Source organism: Callithrix jacchus, chromosome 3 (genome assembly GCF_049354715.1).
Source record: "Callithrix jacchus isolate 240 chromosome 3, calJac240_pri, whole genome shotgun sequence".
Lineage (NCBI taxonomy): Eukaryota > Metazoa > Chordata > Mammalia > Primates > Cebidae > Callithrix > Callithrix jacchus.
The window spans coordinates 86,507,226-86,513,225 of record NC_133504.1 but is presented as its reverse complement, the minus strand read 5'-3'; positions in this window follow the sequence as shown (position 1 = coordinate 86,513,225).

Below are 6,000 nucleotides of genomic sequence, written 5' to 3'. Positions count from 1 at the left end.
TGTTCCAGTTCTCAGAAGGAATGCTTTTATCTTTTTCTCATTCAGATAATGTTGGCTATGGGTTTGGCGTAAATGGCTTTTGTTACTTTAAAGTAAGTCCTTTCTATGCTGATTTTGCTGAGGGTTTTAAGCATAAAGAAATGCTGGATTTTGTCAAATGCTCTTTTCTACATCTATTCTAATGATCCTATGATTTTTGTTTTAATTCTGTTTATGTGGTGTATCACATTTATTGACTTGCATATGTTAAACCAATCCTGCATCCCTGGTATGAAACCCCCTGATCATGGTGTATTCTCTTTTGGAGATACTGTTGGATTTGGTTGGCTAGTGTTTTGTTGAGGACTTTTACATCTATATTTATCAGAGATACTGTTTTGTAGTTTTCTTTTTTTGTTATGACCTTTCCTGGTTTTGGTATTAGGTGATACTGGCTTCATAGAATAATTTAGGGAGGATTTCCTCTTTCTCTCTCTTTTGGTATAGTGTCAATAGGATTGATGCCAATTCTTCTTTGAATATCTGGAAGAATTCAGCTGTGAATCCATCTGGTCCCAGACTTTTATTGTTGGCAGTTTTTTTTATTACTGTTTCAATTGTCACGACTTGTTATTGGTCTGTTTATAGTTTCCATTTCTTTCTGGTTTAATCTAGGAAGGTTGCATATTTCCAGGAATTTACTCATTTCCTCTAAGTTTTCTAGTTTGTGTGCATAAAGGTGTTCAAAGTAGCCTTGAATAATCTTTTGCATTTCTGTGGTAATGGTTGTAATATCTCCCATTTTGTAGCTTTTTTTTCTTGACTTAAACTCTAAATGTTGGCCATCTTCAGGGCTTGGTCCAGTCTTTATTTTTAAAATAATTTTTTTCCAAGTTACACTCTCCCAATTTTATGACTTTAAATACCACATAATTAGAATTTTCCACATTTGTGTCTCCTCCTCAGACTTCTCCTCTGAGCTATAGACTCAAACATTTAAACCATCTTCTTGATATCTCTATTTGAAGGAATCACAGTCATCTTAAACTCAACATTGTTAACCCAATTACTGATCTCCAGCCTCTCATTTCCCAGTAATCCTCTTCAGTCTTCTATATCTTAGTAATAGTACCACCATTCTTTAGGTCCTTAATCTGTGAATCTAGTAATCTTTCTGGATTTCCCAGCTGCTTCTTTTCAGTGTCTTACATGCTTACTTTTTGTATGCATTCTTTAAACAGTGGTGTTTCGTCTTAGCATCTACTTGCTTTTCATTTAAATTTTTCTCCTTAATCAATTGGATCTACTCCTATGGCTTCATTGTCATCATATGCTGATGACTTTTCAAATTTATCTCTAACCCTGGATTTGCTTCTGAAATCATGACCCTTAGTCTATATCTTCATTTTGATGTTCCACAGGAAACCTCAAATTTTCTTATCCAGAATGGAGTTTGTTACATTCCCAAGTAACTCATGCTTCCTTCTTATCCCCTCTTTCAGTGAATAATGAGAGCACCTAATAAAGTCACAAGCTAGAATCCTGGATACCATTCTTGGCAAGTTGTCCCTTTTCCATTCATATTAAATCCATCAGGTTTTGTCACTTCAATGTCTAAAATATGGCACAAATTTGTTAACTCACCTTCTTTTCTCATGAAACTACCTTGGAACAAGTCTTTCTAATTCTTGTCTGGACTATTGCACCAGTCTCCTCATTTTCATTTTTGTTCATTCCCATTCCATTCTTCAAGAAGCCAGAGTGATTTCTGAGAAAGCAAATAAGATCATGTCATTCTCCTCTGTAAAGCCATTTATTTTAATATTATGCTTCATAAATCTGCAATCATTTTGTTTATCCATTTGTTTGTCTTTGATTGTAATCCCTAATTGGAATTCATGCTCCATGTGAGCAAAGTTCTATCTGCTCATCTTTGTTTATTAAACATCTTGCACAGTTTCTCAAGCACCGTTTCTTAATGATAATAGTAATGATGAAACACAACAAAGGGACTCAGTAATAAACATAGAGCTCTGGTCACCACAAATCCCAAAATAGTGCAGTTTGATTTTTTTACTAAAATGACATTTTAGCGAATTTGAACTAAGACATTTTAATAAATAAGTCTAGTACAGAATTCCATTTTTCAAGGGACTGTGAGTCTAAGAACATGAGCCGGTAGTTTCCCCTATTGCTGTATATGTGGCCTATAGCTTGCTCAAGCAAGTTCAGGACTACAGCTAGGCCCTTTGAAGAAATGCATATGTGTAGAATTCTAACCAGGTCAGATGTAAATTACAAATATTCATGAAGTGACTTTGTCTTCCTGACTGGGTATGATACCATAGTTTCTGTAAAACAAAGGAGGACCACCTAGTTTCAAAAATACAATATGGGTAAATACAATAGGTAACTTGGTAAGAAAAGGATTTTAATTTAATTTAGGTATTTATATTTAGATACCAGTTACTAGTAGAACACCAACTCCCCACCACCAAAAAAAAAAAAAAAAAAAAAAAAAAAAAAATCCCTACAGCAAACACAAATACTCTAGTAGTTTCAAATGCTTATAGGAAAATGGACTTAATAATTTTTGGATTAATATTTCTTAGTTTTCATTTGCTTTTCAATCTTCTTTGGGAAAAGAGTAACCTATATGTCATCTTTTTTGTGGTTATCAATTTACACATCATAATTTGAATATGCTATATGCCAGCAAGAAGGGTTGAGATGGGGATTAAGAATAAAATGATAACTTGTGGGGTGCAGTGTGGCTCATGCCTGTAATCCCAGAACTGTGGGAGGCTGAGGTGGGCGGATCACTGGAGGACAGGAGTTCAAGACCAGCCTGACCAACATGGAGAAACCCGTCTCTACTAAAAATACAAAATTAGCCCGGTGTGGTGGTGCATGCCTGTAATCCCAGCTACTCAGTAGGCTGAGGCAGGACAATTGCTTGAAGTCTGGAGGCAGAGGTTGCAGTGAGCTGAGATCACACCATTGCACTCCAGCCTGGGCAACAAGAGCGAGACTCCACCTCAAAAAAAAAAAAAAAAAAAAAAAAAAAGAATAAGATGATAGCAATATAAAAAGAGATTCGCAACATATATGTATATGTATTGAGAATCTCTTTTTAGAGATTTAACTTATATATATAACTTAAAAAATATATTGACTCTGGGTGATATTGATGTGTCAATGTGGGCTCATCAATTGTGTAGTAACAAATGCACCACTCCCATGGGGGATGTTGATAATGGGGGGCCCATGCATGTGTAGGGGCAGGGGATATGTAGGAAATCTCTGTATCTTCCACTCATTTTTGCTATGAACCCAAGACTGCTCTACAGAATAAAGTCTATTAAAAAAATATATATCTTACCAGTGGCAGGGGTGTGGGCAGAGTGGGGATAAAAAGTTTCAGGGTGTAAGGGTTAAGCCATGTTTTCATTCTGATACCCCCTGTAACTGCTGAAGTGCTTTCTCACTCAGGGTTCATGGAGATAACTCTTAAGTGGTAAAATGTGTGAATTTTATGTATTTAGGCAATTATGAACACTAGGTAAAACTGTCAGTTCTTTAACCTCAGAAACTTTGCGGTACAGTCAGCTAAAGTGAACTACATAGTGACTTAGAAAGCCTAAGCGTTTCTCTTTTTTTCTTCCTTATGCTTGTGTCAGAAATTTGGTGGTTAATTGTATAGTTAACCCATGGCTGGAATTCTATATAAATTTAATCACATCCAAAATGGATGTAGTCCTTTATTGAAAGAAAACATATATAAGGATCTTCTTAATATAAGAATAATATCTGCTCCATCAACTGCATCGCAAAATTCATGCTAGGATTTATTTTTTTATTTATTTATTTATTTTTTAATTTTTTATTGGATTATAGGTTTTGGGGTACATGAGCAGAGCATGCAAGACAGTTGCGTAGGTACACACATGGCAGTGTGCTTTGCTTTTCTTCTCCCCTTCACCCACATTTGGCATCTCTCCCCAGGCTATCCCTCCCCACCTCCCCCTCCCACTGGCCCTCCCCTTTTCCCCCCAATAGACCCCAGTGTTTAGTACTCCCCTTTCTGTGTCCATGTGTTCTGGACATGCTAGGATTTAATAAGTTGTACAAAGAACCCAGACCCTCAAGAGGTCTGGGTTCTTGTCCCCGAGTGTCACTGGCTGTGTGACATCGAGAAAAACTCCTAACATTGCAGGGGCATTTTCTCATCTCTAGAAAGAGTTGCACTAGATGATGCCCAAGGATTTCTCTAGCTTTAGCATTTTATGTTTTATCTTCCAAATTTGGAGATTCATTGATTTTGATATTTTTATGGTTGCATGCCCATATTATGTAACCAAGATGTGCTAAATTAATGCTAATCCTCAGGACTAAACTAAAGTCATTTGAAAACTGTGGTGCATTGATTGCCATCTCTTAATGAAACTTCCCAGATCTCTTGATTAACCATAGAGATTCATTTTTGTTGTTGGAGAATCTGGCTGTTGGTATGGCATCAATATGCATAGCAATCACTTCAGAATTATTGATGAGATAAGAAATAGTTTAAAAATCCATGGAGCTCCTCTTATGTAGTGAAAGAAATACTAAAATTTTAAAGATGCATTTTGAATTTTGACCCTACCTTTTTAATGACTGTGACATTGCTAAGTCACTTAATTTCTCTGATATTTAATTTTTTGTGTCTTTGGAGAAAAGGATAATGCCTGTTCTGCATACATTATAAGGTGAGCATGAGTGAAAATAGTTTTACAAAATAATTCTCTTTGAGAATTGCAAAATGCAAAACATTTTAAAGATTGTAGGTTAATCTTTTGTCATGGCAAAAATAAATTACTTCCAACTGCTAATTTTGGGAAGTGAACAATAATATTTTATGAATGTTTCTCTGGGTTGGAGACCTGCTGAATTCACACACAGGCAGCATCATTTGATAATTTTGCTATCCTGATCCTGCCTACTACCATATCCATCAGTAGAGTAGGGGTGTATGAGAAGAATACTGTACGTCACTCTTCATTCTTCACAAAAGTGATTATTTGTTGAAACAAAGGCTATGGCAGACAAGGTACCATGAATCTTCTGACGTGGTACTTTCATTTATTTGGGTCTAGTCTTTTTCATCCTGGCTCTGGAACTTATTGGCATGTGAGCTTGTAGCATGCTACCTAATCTTTGTGAACTTATAAAAAGAAAAGTTACATACATCATTACTTTTTATAAACTAGGCACCAGTTTTCTTCTCCCTCAAGAGCAAATATTATATTTACTACTCTTACATTATTATTCTCTAAGTGCGGAGATTTGCAGGCATATACATCCTAAAGAAGGGGTATTAAAAGCTCCAAAGTTGATAAATCACTTCTTTCCCCAATTCTCTATTACTAATGGGCATTATTATTTAGGATTAGAGCTTACTGAGAATAGCAGAGACCCAAAATATACTGTCTTAACTAAAATTGAAATTCGTTTCTCTGACACTGAAAGGTTTGTAGGTAAGTAGTTTAAGGCTGATGTGATGGGCCAGTTCTGCAGAGTCCTCAGGGCCCCAGCTCCTTCTATTGTGTTGCTCTTTTGTGTGTAGCTCCTAATTTACCAAGGTCAACTCATGGCTCAACATAGTGCTGTAGCTCCAGCCTTCATGTCCACATTCTAGCTAGCAGAAAAGTGGAAGGGACAAAAAAAAGTTAGATAGTTGCATTAGCTAAAGAAGGTCCCCAGCATGTTGTATGATATTTGTCCACTGGATGAAAATGTATATATTTACCAACAAAGGAGGTTATGAAATATAGTCTGTCCATGTCCATGAAGAAGAGGAGAACAAATATTGGCAAAAATGTAGCTTCTCAGACACAAGAACAGTTACAGAGGCATTTAAAAATGTGTCCCAGAAGAGTGAGAAAAAATAGCAAAAAAGATAGGGGATATATGTAGCTATGTTAGTCTGAGTTAGGTGGTTATTATGAGGATTTTGTTGTTTTTACATGTGATTATCAAAGA